General features: G+C 40.1%; 2 protein-coding genes across 4 annotated transcripts in view; one reads left to right on the top strand and one right to left on the bottom strand.

The window, feature by feature from the left end:
- Positions 1 to 17489, top strand: part of scyl3 (SCY1-like, kinase-like 3) — a 113424-nt gene that overhangs the window by 20437 nt on the left and 75498 nt on the right. Inside the window, exon 1 of one of the 2 annotated variants that reach the window (XM_036211420.1) lies at positions 16389 to 16425. The exons of the other annotated variant lie outside the window; for it this stretch is intronic. The gene's annotated coding sequence lies outside the window, so the exon portion shown is untranslated. Of the gene's footprint in view, positions 1 to 16388; positions 16426 to 17489 lie in introns of those variants that run through there. 2 annotated transcript variants of the gene reach the window in all.
- The window catches only part of trabd2b (TraB domain containing 2B), an 84409-nt gene that overhangs the window by 42903 nt on the left and 24017 nt on the right, over positions 1 to 17489 (bottom strand). The window lies entirely within an intron of this gene.

The following is a 17489-nucleotide window of genomic DNA, read 5'->3' as shown; positions in this document are numbered from 1 at the left end:
TAATTTAGATTTTCTTTCTGTTTTTTAGGCTAATTTTTCCTTTTGCTAATATTTTAGCCAGCTATCAGCTTCAGCGTTTTTAACTATCAATTTCAGCATCTTCAGCGGCCAAATTCAGCTTACAGCACTCACACTAGCACTATCGTTGCTATATGTAGCTATATATCTAGTTTTTTAAATGTTTTGACATTATTTTTTTCCATGAAGATTACAGAATAAATCATTTAAATTTTGGCTATGTGTGGCTTTCTGGAAAAGCGTAAATGTTTTCGTTTGAGCTTTGATTGTTGCGCTCTTCCTGTTATCCTACAAACCGACCGCGGCTCCACATCAGAGAAGAAAAAAGTTATATGGCCCTCACAAGAACAAGTTTAGGAACCCCTGATCTGAAGCATGAGAGCAGCTCATAATCTGCTGCAGGAAACAAACATTTAATGAAGGAAATATTTCAGACTAAGAAGTTTCTGGGGGGTGGTCTTAAAGGGGCCCCGCCTCTAAAGTAACGAACACTTGTTTTAGCTTGGATTTAGTGAAGACGGGACACAACTGGAAGATATACGGTATTCCGGATCTAAAATAAAAGTTCTTTTTTTTGCCGATCACCACTAGCTCTGTGGAGAAATTGGGTGTTGGTGTTGGAATGGGGGCGGTGCTGGCAGAGCAGACTCTTCCTGAAAGGGGCGGTCTCACTCTGTGACGTCGGATCGTGAGGACCCGCTCGTTTTTGTGGGAGTGGGAGGGGCTGCTGCAGACAGCGCAGTTTTTAGAGGATTACTCAGAAGTACGTGAACGGATGAAAATACCACTTTGAGGTTCTTTATGGTGAGGAATGAACAGTCTAATGCATTTAAAACCTTTAAAAAAGTAGATTTTTCACAGTATGGCCCCTTTAACCCTAGACATGTTTACATTAAAAGTGGGGTCATCTGGACCCCACAGACAGTGCACTGAACTTTTATTCAATTACTTTTTATAGGGATGTAAAAGATATTAGATACGCATCGAAAAATCGATCCGGTAGTAACAACAGTATCGGTTAGGGATGTAAAAAATAGATGCGTATTGAAAATTGATCGAGCAACTGCACTATTGATCGAAAACCTCAGATATGGACAAGATTATGTTGGTTAAAAGGTGTAAAATAAATCAAGAAGTAAATAATTGATTTCTGTCAAACTCCAGTTTGTTTTTTTCTATTGTCTTTGTCTTTTAATGTACATGTGATGCAAACAAAAAGACGTTCAATCATAAGCTAGCTTCTTCTAAGTTAATACCTGAATACATTTCTGTGTCAAATGCTTTTATTTATACCTTTAAACAACATATAAATAAGAAATATGTAGATTTGAGCATTTTCAGTAAAAGAATGGGACTGTATCGTATCGCTAAAAAGTTAGTTAAATCCTTTATGTATCGAATTGTTTTATCTTCACTGACGTCTGTGGCAGACATACCATAAGTAAATCCTGCCCACCTTTGTCATGGGAGGGGTCACACATCAATATAAGGGTGGGGTCATCTGGTCTATGTGACAGGTGGTGCCGACCTCTTAGCCACGTCTCCCTTGAAAAAGTGATGTTGATCGCAATGGGCTTCACCTGGTTAAAGGGTAACCAAACAGGGAAGTTGGAGGCTGACTCCACCCACAACTGAAATTGGAAAATCCATTCAGAGGGGCGGGGCTTGGGGCAGGACTGTTATCATTACTGGAGCTTCAGATCATGACTTCTGAAATGACTTAAATGGTTTGACCAATGATGAAAAATAGCAATAATACATTGTTTAAACCTGTAGGGGGAACCACACAGGCGGTTTTTGGTTATATTTTAAAGAATTAAAGGGTCACCAAACCAGGAAGTTGGAGCCTGACTCCACCCACAGCCTAAATTTCTAAAATCCAGTCAGAGGGGCGGGGCTTGGGGCAGGACTGTTATCATTACTGGAGCTTCAGATCATGACGTGAGACTTCTTAAGTGAGTTAAATGGTTTGACCAATGATAAAAAAATAACAATAATACCTCGTTTTAACCTTTAGGGGGCAGCACACAGGCGGTTTTTGGCTATATTTTAAAGAATTAAACATGTTTATTATAATTTGTTAAAAATTTGGCAAAGATCAACAAATAGCACTTTCAAAGCCTCATCTATGGAGTCCAACAGACAAAAAATGTTGACTTACGGTTTGGTTACCCTTTAGATGAAGGTTAAAAAAAGATCGTTCTGCTGCCTTTGTACCACCCACCTCTGACCTCCAAACACACCAGGGCGGCCACTGACAAGTGTAAAAAAAATCATTCAAAAGCTGTAAAATTGAAACTTTTTCGTAAAACCTCCATGACCGCCATGCAGCGCACAGAAATGCGACGGATGCTTCCTGATTACAAATTCCGCCTCAGAGAGAAACATGTTTTTAGGTCGCATGACCATAGCCTGAACTAGCAACAGAGCGTTAAAACAAAGGGATGATGGGAAACAAGGGTAGGCTAACTCCGAAGTGAATTTCTAATGAACTCCTGCCGCTCTGCAGAAACTATGTCCTAGAAAGTGAAAGTTGTTCTTTATTTTGGCTAAAAATGGCATAATAATTGAGAAGACTTTGAAAACAGATCAGAAGTTGATCGCAGTGGGTCTTTAAAACGCTCAAAGGTCTGTTTTCTTTCATTAGTTTAGCCGTGGACTTCACAGCTCGTCTTTCTCCTTCCCTTTCACAGACGCCACTTCTTCTTCTTTATTTATCGAAGAAGCATGAGCGTGTCACTTGGAGCTTGTGCGCACGTGTTTTTGTTTCCATATTCGTCTATCTTCACCTTCAAGTTTGTCCTCATCGCACAGAGCTGTGATTGTGAACAGCGTCGGCTGCAGCCAGCGTCCCCTCCTCTTCTCGCTTCCTCCCTGTCTGTTACGGATCTGTGAGGCTAATGTCCAGGCTAACAGAGTAATCCCACACAAGCACACCATTTCACGGCAAATCAGCAGGAGAAATGTCCAATTTCACGCGAGTCTATTCGCCCTGCAGAAAAAGAGACGCACACAGAGCGAGGCTGTGATGTGTCGGGCACAAAGAGACAGAGCTGGGCTTGAATGAGGTGGTTGAAATGTCTCTGTGAGGGCGGCCTTTGCCTCTCACTTATGAAGAAAACTCCTCCGTGAACAATCGGGCTCTTCTGCCCAATCACAGGCACAACAGCCGTAGATAAATACGGGTCGGACCTTGTAAACACAGGAGGGAGCTCACTGCTGATGCCAATAAAAGTTTGCCAGAGTTTAGAGAGAACTCTGCTGGTTTATGAAACTGAAAACATATAAAGTATGCTTACCTCCATCATTGTCCACTGTAATCCAGGCTTTCAGTTTCATTGTGTCTGATTAAATGTATTTTAAAGACTCATAAATGGGAAACTTTTGAGATTCTGCCAGAAAGAAGAAGGAATGCAGAAACTTCAAAGCTCTCATGTGCAGCACAGACTCGCTCGCGGTGGTGAAGCGCGTTCACGAGCCAGCCGAGGTTTACTCAGTAAACCCGACAGCCCCGCCATGATCTGACTTTAGCGTTAGCCACCCGCTAAAATACAAACACCTGAGTTTCCCCATTGCAGGACTAAGAGTTTCCTGCATGCAAATGGATCATAGACATGACCAACAGTTTCTATCGAAGGTTTGGCCCCATATCAAGCAACCACAGAGTGACAGTAAAGATTCATCTTCCAAAGCTAGAAGGGAAAATTCCAAATTGAACTTTGTAATTCGCATTTCCCTTGTTATCATAAACATGCTAACGTTTACCCACTTACAAATCATTCTTTGCAGTTGACAATCTTCCTAAACACAATCAAATAAAACGATAAACTTTTTTAAGTGTTCATTAAAATAAAAGGACGTTTTCAAACTGTCTCAAGATTACAACAAAAATTTGTCAATTGCGATTATCGATTCATTTATTTTTAGTTACAGTATTTGTCGGCCACTTTTCATCTGCAAAGTTGACACTCATAAAACACTCGGGACTCAGAAAAAAAAGAAATGTTGATCCTTGACTTTGAGACAGACTGGCTGTTACATTGAAAGAGGATAACACTCCACAGAGGCTGTCATCCATTGACTGTATATAAGAACTGGACTAAATGACCCCTCCCCCCCTGGCCTTCCAAACATGAAGTGGCTCCAAGAGGCAAAAAATTCCCATAGAGTAACAAACAGCTGTTACTCAGTCATCCTATTTTTCATGTTTTTTCTGTAGATCTGCTTATAAACTGACCAATCAGATGCCCTAATGGCAGTAGGCGGAGCCCTTAGCCTGCCTTCAAGTAGTATTGGTGTGTGAACTTTCAACAAGCTCACTCCTTATTGGTCAGAGTGGTTGCCATAGAAATGTAGACTCTAACTAGCTCAGATTAATCCAACATGGCGGCATCTGGACTGCAAAAAAATGGCGACTGAATTGGTTTCATTTCATTGGAGCCAGAAGTCAGACAGTTCTTAGACTTAGTCAATGATGTCATTTCCTGTGGTGACATGGGCGCTGCCGGAATAGTTTGTGTTTCAGAAAACTTGTGAACTTTGCGACTGGAAACCGCTTTCTGACCAAGTTGTGTACACTGACTGTGTACACTTTAAAGCAAATTGTCAATTCAGAAACTCATGGGTTTTTTAAAATAAAGTGTAACCCTCTAGTTGAAAAGCTGCAAAGGCAGACACGGTTCTTGTTGGTTATTGCAGTTATCCTTCCCCTATAGGAGTACTTTACTAAAAAGTTGTGTGTTTGTGCTCATACTAACATAACGAAAATGTAATTTAAACTTCCACTCTGATCATCCTTTTATCTATTTTCAACATCTGGTGGTCTTTTGATTCTGATTCTGACGGTTTTAGCCAAAATCCCAAAACCTGTAGTCTTTATACTGTTGTCTTCCTCCTGTAGTCTCACCAAGAGACACTTTTCTCTGGGCTCCCTTATTACGAATTAGAGCTCGACTTGGAGGAAACCCCGAAAATGAACCTGATCAGTGAATATTCCGCCATAAAGCAGCACCTGGACATTCGGCAGGCAGGTAGAAGCTGTGTCTGCCAGTGTCTGCACATCATCTGTGACCAGGGACCCTGAGCCGAGGGCACACTCCCTTAGACTGAACCAAAACAATCCGCTGAAAGTGTGATAAGCAGAGCCCGTTGTCTTGGAAACCGGCGTTCCTCCTCTCTCCATGACCCTTTCCCTAGATTTCAACTTACAAAGACCTTCATAGATCTTCTCGTCTGCAAGTGGATGCACCAGAATGGGGCGGAGCCAGCCCAGTGTATTTTCTATGTCACAAATATGGTCAGTTTTTTGTCTGCTCCTGATTCACAACAATTTGAATAAGAAATACTCAAAAATACAGTTTTAATCTTTTATATGTCCTCCATCAATAGAAAAAGGCACAAAAAACATGTTAAAAATGTTGTTTTTAAATCCTTGTCATTGGAATGGGTCTTTAATAGCTTTATTTATCCAATAAATGTATCTGTCAATCATTTACCAAAAGAGGGTTTGATTGGAAATGTGGCTGGTAGCTGGATAACATTCACACAGCAATCTTCTACAATCTGCTGGATCCACTAACATTCTTTATGTTTTAACATTTATTAAACATTTTTTTCACTTCAAAGACGGGAAATGAAAGATGCCAGACAGAAAGTTAAAGTTTAGATGCTTCTCACCAACACACGGGAAAGTGTTTGACACGTGCACACACACATGCACACTCTGCTTCGTGACCTCCGTCTAACCTCGGTGTTATCTCCCGCCTGAATCACTCCCTGAGACTGCAGGTCACCGGTCTGCATTTGCTGGAGCCAGAGAGACGCAAACGTGTTCTTAAAGTCTCATAAACGTCTCAACTCGATAAGCAAAGTCTGACTGAATGTACGATCATCCAATCCAGCCACACTGACTCTGAAAGAGTCGCAGCTTGTTTGTTTGTGTGCTCATCTTCTCGTTTCGTTCTTTCTCTTCACAAATTCATTACATTTGTTCCAGTTATTGTGTGATTGTTTAGTAAACATTCACACAATAGTGATCCTTCTGCTCCTTTCCGTATGTTTTTAGGCACATAAAAACTCAATCATACTTTCAATGATTTCAGCAATCTTAATATCCAAACGTTCAGCTCGTTAGGACATTACTGCTTGAATTTTTGGTATTCATAAACTTTTTAAATATTAAGCAAAATGTGCCCCATAGGAAATGAATGAGAAAGTCTTCAAATTTCAGAATTTTAAGTAGATTAGCAACAAGTTTTTACCGGTAAATATTTTCTTGTGCTATGTTTTCATCTTTTATAGTCATTAAAAAAACGGAGTTTAGCTAATATTTTAGAAACATGCTAACGGTTTTGGCTAATTTGGCATCTACTTGGGTTTTTAGGCTAATTTAAAGTTTAGCTTCTATTTAGCAACATGCTAAGAGTTTTGACTAATTTAGTTTAACGAGGAATTTTAGACTATTTTGGAGTTTTGCTAGTATTTAAGCAATGAACTAACTATTCTGGATTATTTGGCAGCTACTAAGATTTTTTTATGCTAAGGTGGAGTTTAGCTTCTATTTTAGCAACTGGCAAACAGTTTTGGCAAATTTAGTTTACTGAGGAGTTTTATGATATTTTGGAGTTTTGCTAGTATTTAAGCAATGAGCTAAGATTTTTTTCGCTAATTTGACATCTACTGAGGTTTTTTTTGGTTCTAATTTAGAGTTTATGCAAGCAACACAATACATATTTATGAAAACTTGGAATGTATAAGGGTTTTTTAAGCAATTTTAATATTTTTTTTTTCAGAAATTGAGGTCAACTTCAACCCTCTTTCATTGTTCTTTAATGAAATTTCCAGTCTTTCAGAAAATGTAACATTTTGCAAATAGCTTTTGCATTTTCAGCAAATCCGTTCAGTAATTAAAAGTAAATTGTCACCATTTTCAGCATCTTCACTGTCCACTTTCAGCAAAAAGCATTCATACTAGCATTGTTGCATGTAATCAAACTGTTTTGTTTTCTGAACATGCAAGAAGATTTTTTCTTTTTATTTTTTTGCCCACACCCAAAGCTCAGTTTCCATCACAGCAAACTCCCTGCTGGGCCAAAGCCTATCTTGATTAACTCTGGGATTTTACTGAGTCACTGTTGGTGTAGCTCAGGTCACACAGCCTTGGAAGTAATTAAGTGCTGAAGTTGAAGCTGCAGCCGCTGAGTTTTCAGTGTCGCGCAGATACAGACCTCACACACAACACAATCTGTCAGAGGAAGTGAGCTGCATCCAGCTCTGCCAGAGTCTGTGGGTGTTTGTCTACAAGCGTTCTGCTGCACGCATCAGTGTGCGCCGCTGACCCGATCGTCGGCGTGGTTACGGGTGAGCAGCTGCGGTTTCACTACACTCACAAAAACACAAGAGCCTGCTGACGGATGCTCAGCGCAGATGAGGGTCACAAAGGAGGAATGGAAAGTGTAGTCTGCAGCTCCCACAAATAAATCTGCAGACACCATAGAGGAAGTAATGCACAAATAAACAAACGCAGGTTTTCAAATCAGTCATAGTCTCACAAACTATCAAAAACAGCAATATCAAGCTTAAGATCATGAGAAAGCTCCAGAAAATAAACTTAATCGTTCTCCTCCTTCGTTCATGTGTTTCTGTCCATCTTCACCTTAATTCTAACACTAATCATTTTTCTTAAAACAACAATCAACAACAAATGTTTTCGTTTCCTCACTTAGTGTTTCAGCTCTCTCATTGTTCTTCTTTGCCAGACAGAACGAGAATACGAGTCTGTTTTTGTTGGTTTTTGCAAATTTTGGGTTAAAGTCCCCCCATGACATTTTTTTAATAAAAAAAAAAAAAACAATCCCAGTGGAGTTTTAATTGTGATTATGAAGTTTTTAACCAAAATCCCACTACCTAAATGTCTTAAAAAGCAAATTTTCATGTTGATCTGAAGCCTCAGTTTCCAAAATTTTCCTCTGAGGAGGCGTGGCTTTTGGAGCAGAGCTGCCTGATCTCCCCCCCCCCCGTCTGAATATGATGTCTCTGTCTTGCTAGCGTAAATCTTGTAGCTTGCTACAGTGGACCTCGCTAGCTTGCTATGCTGACCACTGGGCATATGGCTAGCGTAGCATGCTAACCCACTGAGTCCCCACCCTAGTCAGTGTGGGCGAACACAGGGGGGGCCACAACGGACACTGGGGACAAACCCAATCAGGCCACTTCTAAACCATATGGGGCCCACCTGGCTTTGCTGGCTGGGGAGGAATCTCAGCGAACCGATCAGTCCAATTGGAAACGAACCACCTCCTTAAAAGATTGGTCCTAGAGCGGTTCCTGGTCCCGATCCAGAGTCCGATGGGTGTATTCAGACTGAAACTTTGCTCCTGATTATCAGGGGAATCAAACTCTGACTCTGGATCTTCAGATGAACCAAACGTGTCCAGTCTGAATATACCCGTAACCCCAGGTGTCGTTAATCCTGTTGAAAGGCTTCAACCTAAAACAGAAAAGAACAATGCGGCGGTGGATCCGGGGATCCAAGCTCCTGCCAGCGGACTAAAGCCCGGGGGGGCTGGTGGGGAGGGTGCAGAAACCCTTCCGCTATCTGCTGCTTGATGGCTTTCGTCAGCCGACACCCCCACGGCCCGTTTCCTCGCCCGCTGCCAAAATGGAGGATGAGGTGTCGTGTGTCGAGGAGCATATCTTCATCAGAGTCGTGTCTGCCGTGGCGCAGTCGCACCGTGCACACACATGCGGGGCGGGAACGGCGTCCCGGGACGGGCGACACAGACACATGTTTATCATTGAGAGGATTGGATTCCTTTCATCTGAAAATGGCTGACGGTTCCCTCGCTCCCAGCCTGACCCCAGCTTGACTTTATCTTCGTCTCCCCGTCTGCTGGCCTCTCTTTCACTTTCTCTTAAGCCCCCCCAGTGTCTCATGTCTCCTCAGCCTCTCCCGTCTTTAACGCTGCCACTTGGCCTTCCTGTGGTTCATTCCTCCTCATGTCTTTCATTTTGTCTCTTTGAGGACCCTCAGCATGCATCTGCTTCCCATCTGAGCGCAGACTGAGGAGTGGAGAAAGCTGCGACCATGCAGTCTAATGCGGAGCATTTATACCTTATGTTTCTAAATATTATTATTGCTGACTGATTGATGGATGTCGAGCTGGAGCGATTGTGTGTGCCTGCAGCTCAAGCCTCTCTCTGCGAGTGTTTATCTGGGCACATTCCTGCATGCATGCATGAGAAAAAAAGAAGAGCTATTAGGGTCCACCAGGGATGTTTGCCTTCTCATAATAAATGCACACATATATTTGGCACGCTCTGACACCCAACCCTCATGCAGACATCAGCTCCCATTGCACCGGACTGTTAGTCCCGGTTAGGATTGGCATCCTCGTTAGCGGTCACATTTAGATCCACTTTCAGAGCGCCGGAGCTCAGGACCTTTTCCTTTAAAACTCTGAGAGCCAAGATATGTCATGATATTAAAGAATTTACATTTCATCATTTGTTAAAGTCCCACTTTAACTATGATAACGCTATTGTTTGCAAACATGGTTTAGAAAGTTTTGTTTAATAGGACTTAGTTTCTGCAGAGTGGCAGGAGTTCATTAACAATTCACCTCTGAGTTGTTGGCGGGACTGTTGGTGTGGATTAAACCCGCACCCTTCCCATCACCCATCTGTTTAAGTGCTGTCCCATTACCTAACAGCCCCTCACACCTCCATGCTAACACTAACAGTGCACCAAAAATGGAGAGAGACATTGGAGCTATTCAGATTAGAGACAAATCCAGCTCAGATGAGGAAAACAAAGACGTTCATGGATCTATTTGTCTCCAAGGGAATGCATCCAAATGGGGCGGAGCAAGGAGCTTGGTGACCCAGGAGATTTGAGTCGCGACCCACGTGATTTGGCTTGCAACCTATGACATTTGATCCTGACTCCTGAGATTTGAGAGGCAACCCACGAAATTTTAGAAGCGACCCATGAGATTTGGTTGCGAGCCACAAGGTTTGGTCATGACCCATGAGATTTGGTTTGACCCACAAAATTTCCTTTGTAACCAATGAGATTTGAGTCAACACCTACAAGATTTGGTTGTGACCCACAAGATTTGAGTCGCGAGCCAAGAGACTTGAGTTGTGACCCATAAGATTTGGTCATCCCCCACGAGATTTGAGTCAGGCGAGCTGCCGGAAAAAGGTCAGAGCTGTTTGCAGCGCCTGCTGTCTGTGCCTTGAAGATATAGCATTGGGCACTTTTGTCGTTTTTATTTTTAAGTTTCCCCCTTTTAAGCCCTGTTAGCATGTTGCTATGGTCCCAGTGTCTTCCTAGAACTTCCTGTGACATATTACTGACCCGGGTTAGCACCACTGTGCATGTGTGTCAAAGACTAAGGTAGACGTGGCATTAGAAACTATGGTTTTAAGATTAAAAAAAAAAAAAAAAAAAAGACTAATTGACTGTTAAATTATTGACTAATTGACTTATCGTGGCAGCCCTGGTGTCCTCCATTATCCAAAAAAAAGTCCCCCAAACACATTAGAATTGGTCTTTTTATGCTGCACAACTTTCCCAAGACAAACTCCAGTTTCAAAGTGCAGTCCTCCTTCAACGCTGAACATTTTGTGTTTTCACCCAAACTAGAAAAAGATGACTCCATCAAAGGCCAGCCGACAGAGGCAGAAGTGAAGCGTTCCATGCCACATTTACCTAATGAATAATGTTACCTTAAGATTCGATTACATTCTTTCCAAAGGAGCCCCCGAAGAACCCGCTGCTGATTAAAAGGAATTTATTTGTGTTTCTCCCAGAGACAAAGTAGAGTTCCTGCTTTACATGAGCCAGATCAGCAGGTCTGCCTGGGTGGGCAGCGGTGCCCAACCAGAGCCAGACAGGCTTCAAACTGACTTCATCCACAGGCGCTACTGCGCTGATGACTGCGGCAGATCCAAGATAAGCATTCGATTCTGAAAAATTCCAGTTTTTTTTCCCCCCCAGAACTGTGAAAAAAAAAAAAAAACCCTCGTCTGTTTGCTCTGAAGCATCCCAGGTTAGGCGGATGGAATTCTTAGAACAGATATAAATCAGCCCTAATATCCAAATGTATCATTGTGGGTGATCTGTGAAAAGGAGAAACTAAAACAGCACACTGTCAAGCTAGCTTTCAATTCAAAATCGAAGAAGTTTGACCAAATCCAGCGAGTTACTAACAAAATAATCAAGACAAATCAGGGATGCTTTTCCTGCCAAGGTTTAGAGACGGTTTGTATCAACGTCCAGAGTAAGAGTTTTAACAAACGTCAGATAACATTCCCAAACGCGCAGAGAACATAAATACCTCCCAACTGTTTGTGTAAAAGTCTGCAAATATTAAATAGAAAAGTAACATTACAAGATATAAAGTAATCAAAGAAAGACAGACTTTATATTTCATCAGATTGTCCCAATCATTCTCATATATACTCCCCTCACATTTCCAGGCCTGAGCCCAGACAGAAACGTGAAGTTTTTATACTTTCTTAAAGACCCAACCCAATGAAAATGGCGTTTTTAGCATGTTCTTGTAGTATTTCTCTCATGATGGAGGACAAATGTAAAATAATTTAAGATTAAAACTGCATTTCTGAGTATTTTTTTTAATTCATATTGATTCAACTTGTCATTGTCGGGCTCAATAATATTGCAAAGTGTGTTTGAAAATCTTGTGAGGGTTGTGTTATGGTCAGACACAACCTCTTTTATCAACACATTCTCACTCCCAACTCGTCATATTTGGATATATTTTCGGGCCCCCTCCGCATCACTTTCTGCACGTCCCATTGTATGAATTGACAAAAAGAGAACATAACCTTTCTTTTTTTTCAAATACAAAACAGTTTATAACTTAGAACAGACTTATTTTCAAACTAAGACACAATGTGCCATATAGGATCATCTCGCTATACATGATATCTTGCAATGCAAGTTACTATTGACATGGTTGAAATACATTTCAATAATAATATGTTGCTAGTAGGCTTCAAAAAGCTAGAAGCTGAGGAAAGTACTCCTCTATCTTTATCATCTATTTTTCATTTGGTTCTCCATTCCGCTGTTTGGTGCAGTGCGATTCATGTGTTGTTCCTCGAGACATTCCAGGTGGATCGTCTGTGCTCCTGTTCTTGGCAGTGGACCTCGCCTCTGGCAAATCTCACGCCCCCACCTATCCCAGCTCCATCTGGATGAAGCCAATCTGTTACATTATTCAGACATGTTGTTGTAGAGTTAGATAAGCTTATTCTTCTTTAACAGTCCTGGTACATCACCTGTCCGCCTGGGAGAGGATCCAAAAGGTTTCTTATTTTTTGGGTCCCAGAATTCATTTTCTTAGGAATTTTTCCTTACCGAGAAGGAGGAGGGATGCCCAGTTTAGTTTAGTTTGTTTAGCAATCAGCTATTGCTTATACTTTATGATTGATTTTATACTTTTGGCAACAATTATCAGTGTGATGCCCTTTGAGACTACTGTGTTGTACTATTGGACTACATAGATACATTTTTTAGAGTTGAATTGTGCCCTGGACCCATTTTTATTCTGTCCTTCTTGTAAATAATTATTTGTAATACATTGAAAAAACATATTTTTATCTGTTGCAGAACAATGTCTAAAATCTAGATAAAAGATCAGTTCAAGTCAAACCCAGGTAAGCCAAAGTCTCCCTTCTGAAAAAAGCAATGGAATAGTTTTAAAGATTGTTATGGATTCTGAGGTTTTCTCATAACGACTGGGAAGACTCGGAGACTACCTCTCTTTTAATGGACTGTATAATCAGGAGCCATCTGGACATTCATCTATAGGTGGTAAAGAAATCAAGGCAATTATCTCTCTGGATTCCACATAATTTCCTCCTCATCTGTGTCATTATCAGGAATAATTACAGGATCTGAAGGAAAACATTGAGACACAAGCATAATGAATGAGGGTTAGGCTATTAGTGAACTTATGCAATCTCTAATAGCATGAAACTCCGATTGCACTGAGGTTCTGTGGCCTCATGAGCCTGCAGGAGGGCAGCGGTGTACGTTCAGCGGTCAGCCGGGACCTCTTGTCCAAACATTGTTGTTCCTCTCATCCTTTCCCATTCTTCCCATCCCTCAGCACAGCCCTTTATCCACCCTGCCATCCCACTAAATACCCCGGCTGTTAGCAGGCATTAAAAAGCCATTCACACCGCTCTCAAGTGCTTGGATTGGCCGTCACCACGGCTGACTACAGAGGCTTTGAAGGGCCTTGGCTGCTCCCGGCTTCACTGACACTCGTTCTCTGAGCCTCTCAGCCACCCGGCTGTTTCCATTTTGGCGAGCTGATACAACAGACTTGTGTTTCCTTTGCTCTCTGTGAGTTTTCTCAAAGATCTCGACTTTTGGCTATCAGTAATGACTGCCATTTTTCGCGCAACACTTCTTCCTGTTGGCCTGACAGCTGCTGAAACCATTACCTGCAAGAAAAATCCCCAAGAAGGGATTTTGTTGGTCCTGAGGGCAATAACAACTACTCAAACTTTAGTTCTATTAAATGCAGCAAAAAGACAGGAAGATACAGATCTAGTTGAGGGGTGAGAATGAAGAAATCATCAAGAAAAAACAATCTCAGCCAAAATCCAGTAAATATAGTTTTTTTGTTTCCTTTAAAGCACGTGTGTCAAAGTCAAGGCCCGGGGGCCGAATTCGGCCCTCCGGGTAATTCTATCCGGCCCTTCAGATCATTTTATTTTATTGTTATTAATGTCCCGATGTTATCTTGCGCTCATTTTTAACTTGTAGAATTTTGACTTTTTTTTTTTTTCATGGAGGGCAAAATATTGAAAGTTATTTAAGGTTTAAGTTGATTTATTCTGGGTTAATATTCCTGCCTTTTTATTATTCATAATTATGTTAAAAAGTTACAGTTTTAAAGCTTTAAGAATTGGAATTCTGCTAGCTTTTTGCACTATATTTTTTTTTTCTGGAGTTTAACTAATATTTAAGCCACATGCTAGCTGTTTTGGCTAATTTTTAAAGTTTTTTTAGGCTGTTTTAGAGTTAGGCTAATAATTCAGCTACATGCTAGCTGTTTCTGCTAACCTAAGTTTTTTTCAGCTTTTTAGGCTAATTTGACATTTAGCTAATATTTTAGCTGGCTTTCAGATTCAACATTATCAGCTATCAGCTTCAGTGATTTTAGCTATCAATTTCAGCATCCTCAGCTATCAGCACTAACAACTTCAGCAGCCAAATTCAGCTTACAGCATTTGCATTAACATTATTGCAGGAAATTCGATATATCTAGTTCATAATTATGTTAAAAAGTTACTGTTTTCAAGTTTTAAAAATTAAGCTTTACAGTGTTCAATAAATGTGTATCCTGTTTGGCCCGCGACCTATGGTGTATTTTGGATTTTGGACCTTGTGTGTTTGAGTTTGACACCCTTAATTGTAAATTTAGAAAATAAAAGATTTAATTCATCTGTGTAAAGCTGATCAAACAGATTAGAAACGTGGTCATGTCAGCAGCTGATTCAAATCCTAATAAATGCAAACGTCTCTGATCAAATTCTGTTTTGTTTGTCTGCAGTGTTGCCAGAAAAAAATACTAATTTATTAGCTCTGTAGTGAGTAAATACGTTTAAAAGTATTAAAGGCTTGATAATTTGACAGAAAAGCAATAAAATTGATGCATTTATGCATTTTTAAATATAAAAACACACTCAAAGTTATGAACAGCCATTGGAACATCTCGTGAAGACTGTTAATGATATTTAAATCAATTAAAAAAAGCAAAAGTTGTCATTTATGCTTAAATTTTAACTTTTTCTGTTACATTTTCCAGGTCAAACCCTTTCCTGGAAATATTTTTCTGCCCCCCCCCCCACAGATGTAAAGCATCCTTGTGTTTATAAGGGAAAAACGGCTTTTGTAAGCTAAGCCGGTGTGCTATGGAATGCCATTACAACGGAGAGGCAGGTGATTTGGCACGGAGATGACAGCGGCATAAGAAATCAATGAGCGCACGTGTTTACTCAGAGGCTTTCCTCAGCCAAGTCAAACATGCACGTCTATGGATAGGCTCTTAACAGGAGGAGATTTCTCAATAGCTTTTATTCCTCCTGACAGTTTCTGATTGCTCTTCTCCACAGCTCAGCTGGAGGAATGCTTATTCTGTACCGAGTTTCTCTTCTCCCAGAACTGACCGTGTGGGCATCAGCTCACTCAAAGGCTGTTCTTTCTTTAACTTTCTACTGTAAATTATGAGAGTTTTGTTTCAGAAACAAAACTGGTTGATGACTAAAATTAATAAAAATGAAGTTAAATAGTTTAACAAAGAAAAACTAATTTTAAATCAGAAAAAAAACTCTTCTTCAAAAATATATTTTGCAACTGCACGAAGAACATTCTTTACTAAAACTTCAGTTTAAAACATTTTTGATAATACATAATATGTCAAAGCTCTTAAATCATCTCTGACTTCAAACAAACAAAAAAGCTTGAAACATTTGCAAGAATCCTATTTTAAAGGTTCTTCTTGTAGTTTTACAAATTGTTTTTAATATTTTTGATACCTTGATGAATCTGATACCTTAAAAGAAACTGATAAAAATCATATTTTTGGTGTTTTCAATGTGTTCTTGTGGCATTTTTCTCATGATGGAAGACATATGTGAGGAAAATTAATCTTAAAATTACATTTGAGTGTTTCTCTGTTCAAATTGTGAATTAGGAGTAGACAAAAAAAACGCAGTTGAAAAAGGGTGACGGACAGGTTACTACAGTAAGCCACAAGCTTTATGCTCCGCCCCATTCTGATTCTTCCACCTGCTGACACATGGATCCATGAACGTCTTTGCTTTTCCTCGTCTGAGCTGGAATCTGGATCAGAACTGTACGGATGGATATTGATCGCCACTTTTGTTGCACCGCTAATGTTAGCTCGGGGGTGTGAGGGGCTGTAAGCTAGTGAGAGAGCTCATAAACAGATGGATGATGGGAAGGAGGAAAGATTTACTCCATGCCAACGGTCCCACCCACAACTCAGAGGTGATTTTTTTTTTTAATGAACTCCTGTTGCTCTGCAGAAACTATGTCCTAGAAAACGTTTTTTTTATATTGTTTAAAACAGCAAAATCATAATTAAAAGACAAAATACTTTTTAAAACTTAACAGCTGAGCAAACGGATAAGAGCTGAAGGTCTTTTGTGTTGGACATATTTTACTGTTACAACAGGGAGTTACACAAAGTGTATATTTGTATGAACTCCTTTTGTAATTTAGTCTAAACTGTATTTATATTGTTCATATTTGTATTATTTTTTTTTTTTTTTGTCAGACCAGACGGAAAAGAAGAAGAGGGAAGAAGAGAGAGGGATGTTTGGGGAGAGTTACAAAAGGTGCCTCAAAAGAATGTTTGAAATGTTTGACGAATCTTGTTCATCTGTTTAAGCAGAAAGGGTGTTGACTTCCAACAAGCCCACTCCTGATTGGTGAAAGTGGATTCCATAGAAACGTTAATTTTGACATCATCTGGGTTCAACATCATCACCATCCATAAATTGTCTTTATTTGGTTGGAGCTGAAAGAATACATCTGTATATTTTTGTTTAAAAGGAAAAATACATTTTAAGTCAAGAAAACCTGTACACACCTACACTTAACTGTGCAATAACTGTCAATATGCTATACATTACTCATTACTTTTTGTGTATTGTATTTTATTGCTTAGCTTTTTTTTATAATGTATATAGAATCTTATCGTTTTAGCTCTAAAGATCTCTTCAGTCATTAGCTAGGAACTTTATATTTCACTGAGCAATTTTGAACGTCTGTCGTCAGGTTCATCAACAAAAAACATGTTTAAATGTAATATTTGAGTAAACCATCAACATTTTCACCATCAGAACACAGTGGAATCATAAACATTGTGAAGTGTTTGCATTTATTCAATTTTCACTTAGTGAAATCGGTGACGTCGTATCTGGTGTTTAGAAAAATGTAAAAAAAAGTAGTGAGCATTGTGTCACTATATAGTCCTGCACTTTGTAGTTTTTTAGTTGTTAGGGGTTAAGTAGAGGGAATTCAGACACAACCAAAGATTGTCGAGGAAAGAAAGTGAGAAGCGTATCTGTGTTTACATCCCATAATACCCGGCCGGTTTGGTCCAATTGTTCCACTCAGAGCATGGAGTCTATTCAGACTTAGGAAACTCAGAGCAAACCGGAGCTCAGTCCGATTGGAAATGAACAAAGACCACCTTAAAAGTTGGTTAAGAGAGCGGCTCCTGGTCCTGGACCAAGGTCTGTTTGGGTGGATTCAGACTGAAATTTCTTTCCTGATTATCGGGAATAATTAACTGTAGTTTACTTTAAGCGAACCAAATGTGTCCAGTCTGAATACACCCTAAAAGAGCTGCTCAACACACTGAAGTTTGCAGCTTGAAATTATGTCATGATTTGTG

This window comes from Oryzias melastigma, linkage group LG4 (genome assembly GCF_002922805.2).
Source record: "Oryzias melastigma strain HK-1 linkage group LG4, ASM292280v2, whole genome shotgun sequence".
Taxonomy (NCBI): domain Eukaryota; kingdom Metazoa; phylum Chordata; class Actinopteri; order Beloniformes; family Adrianichthyidae; genus Oryzias; species Oryzias melastigma.
This window is presented reverse-complemented; position numbering and strand designations above follow the sequence as displayed.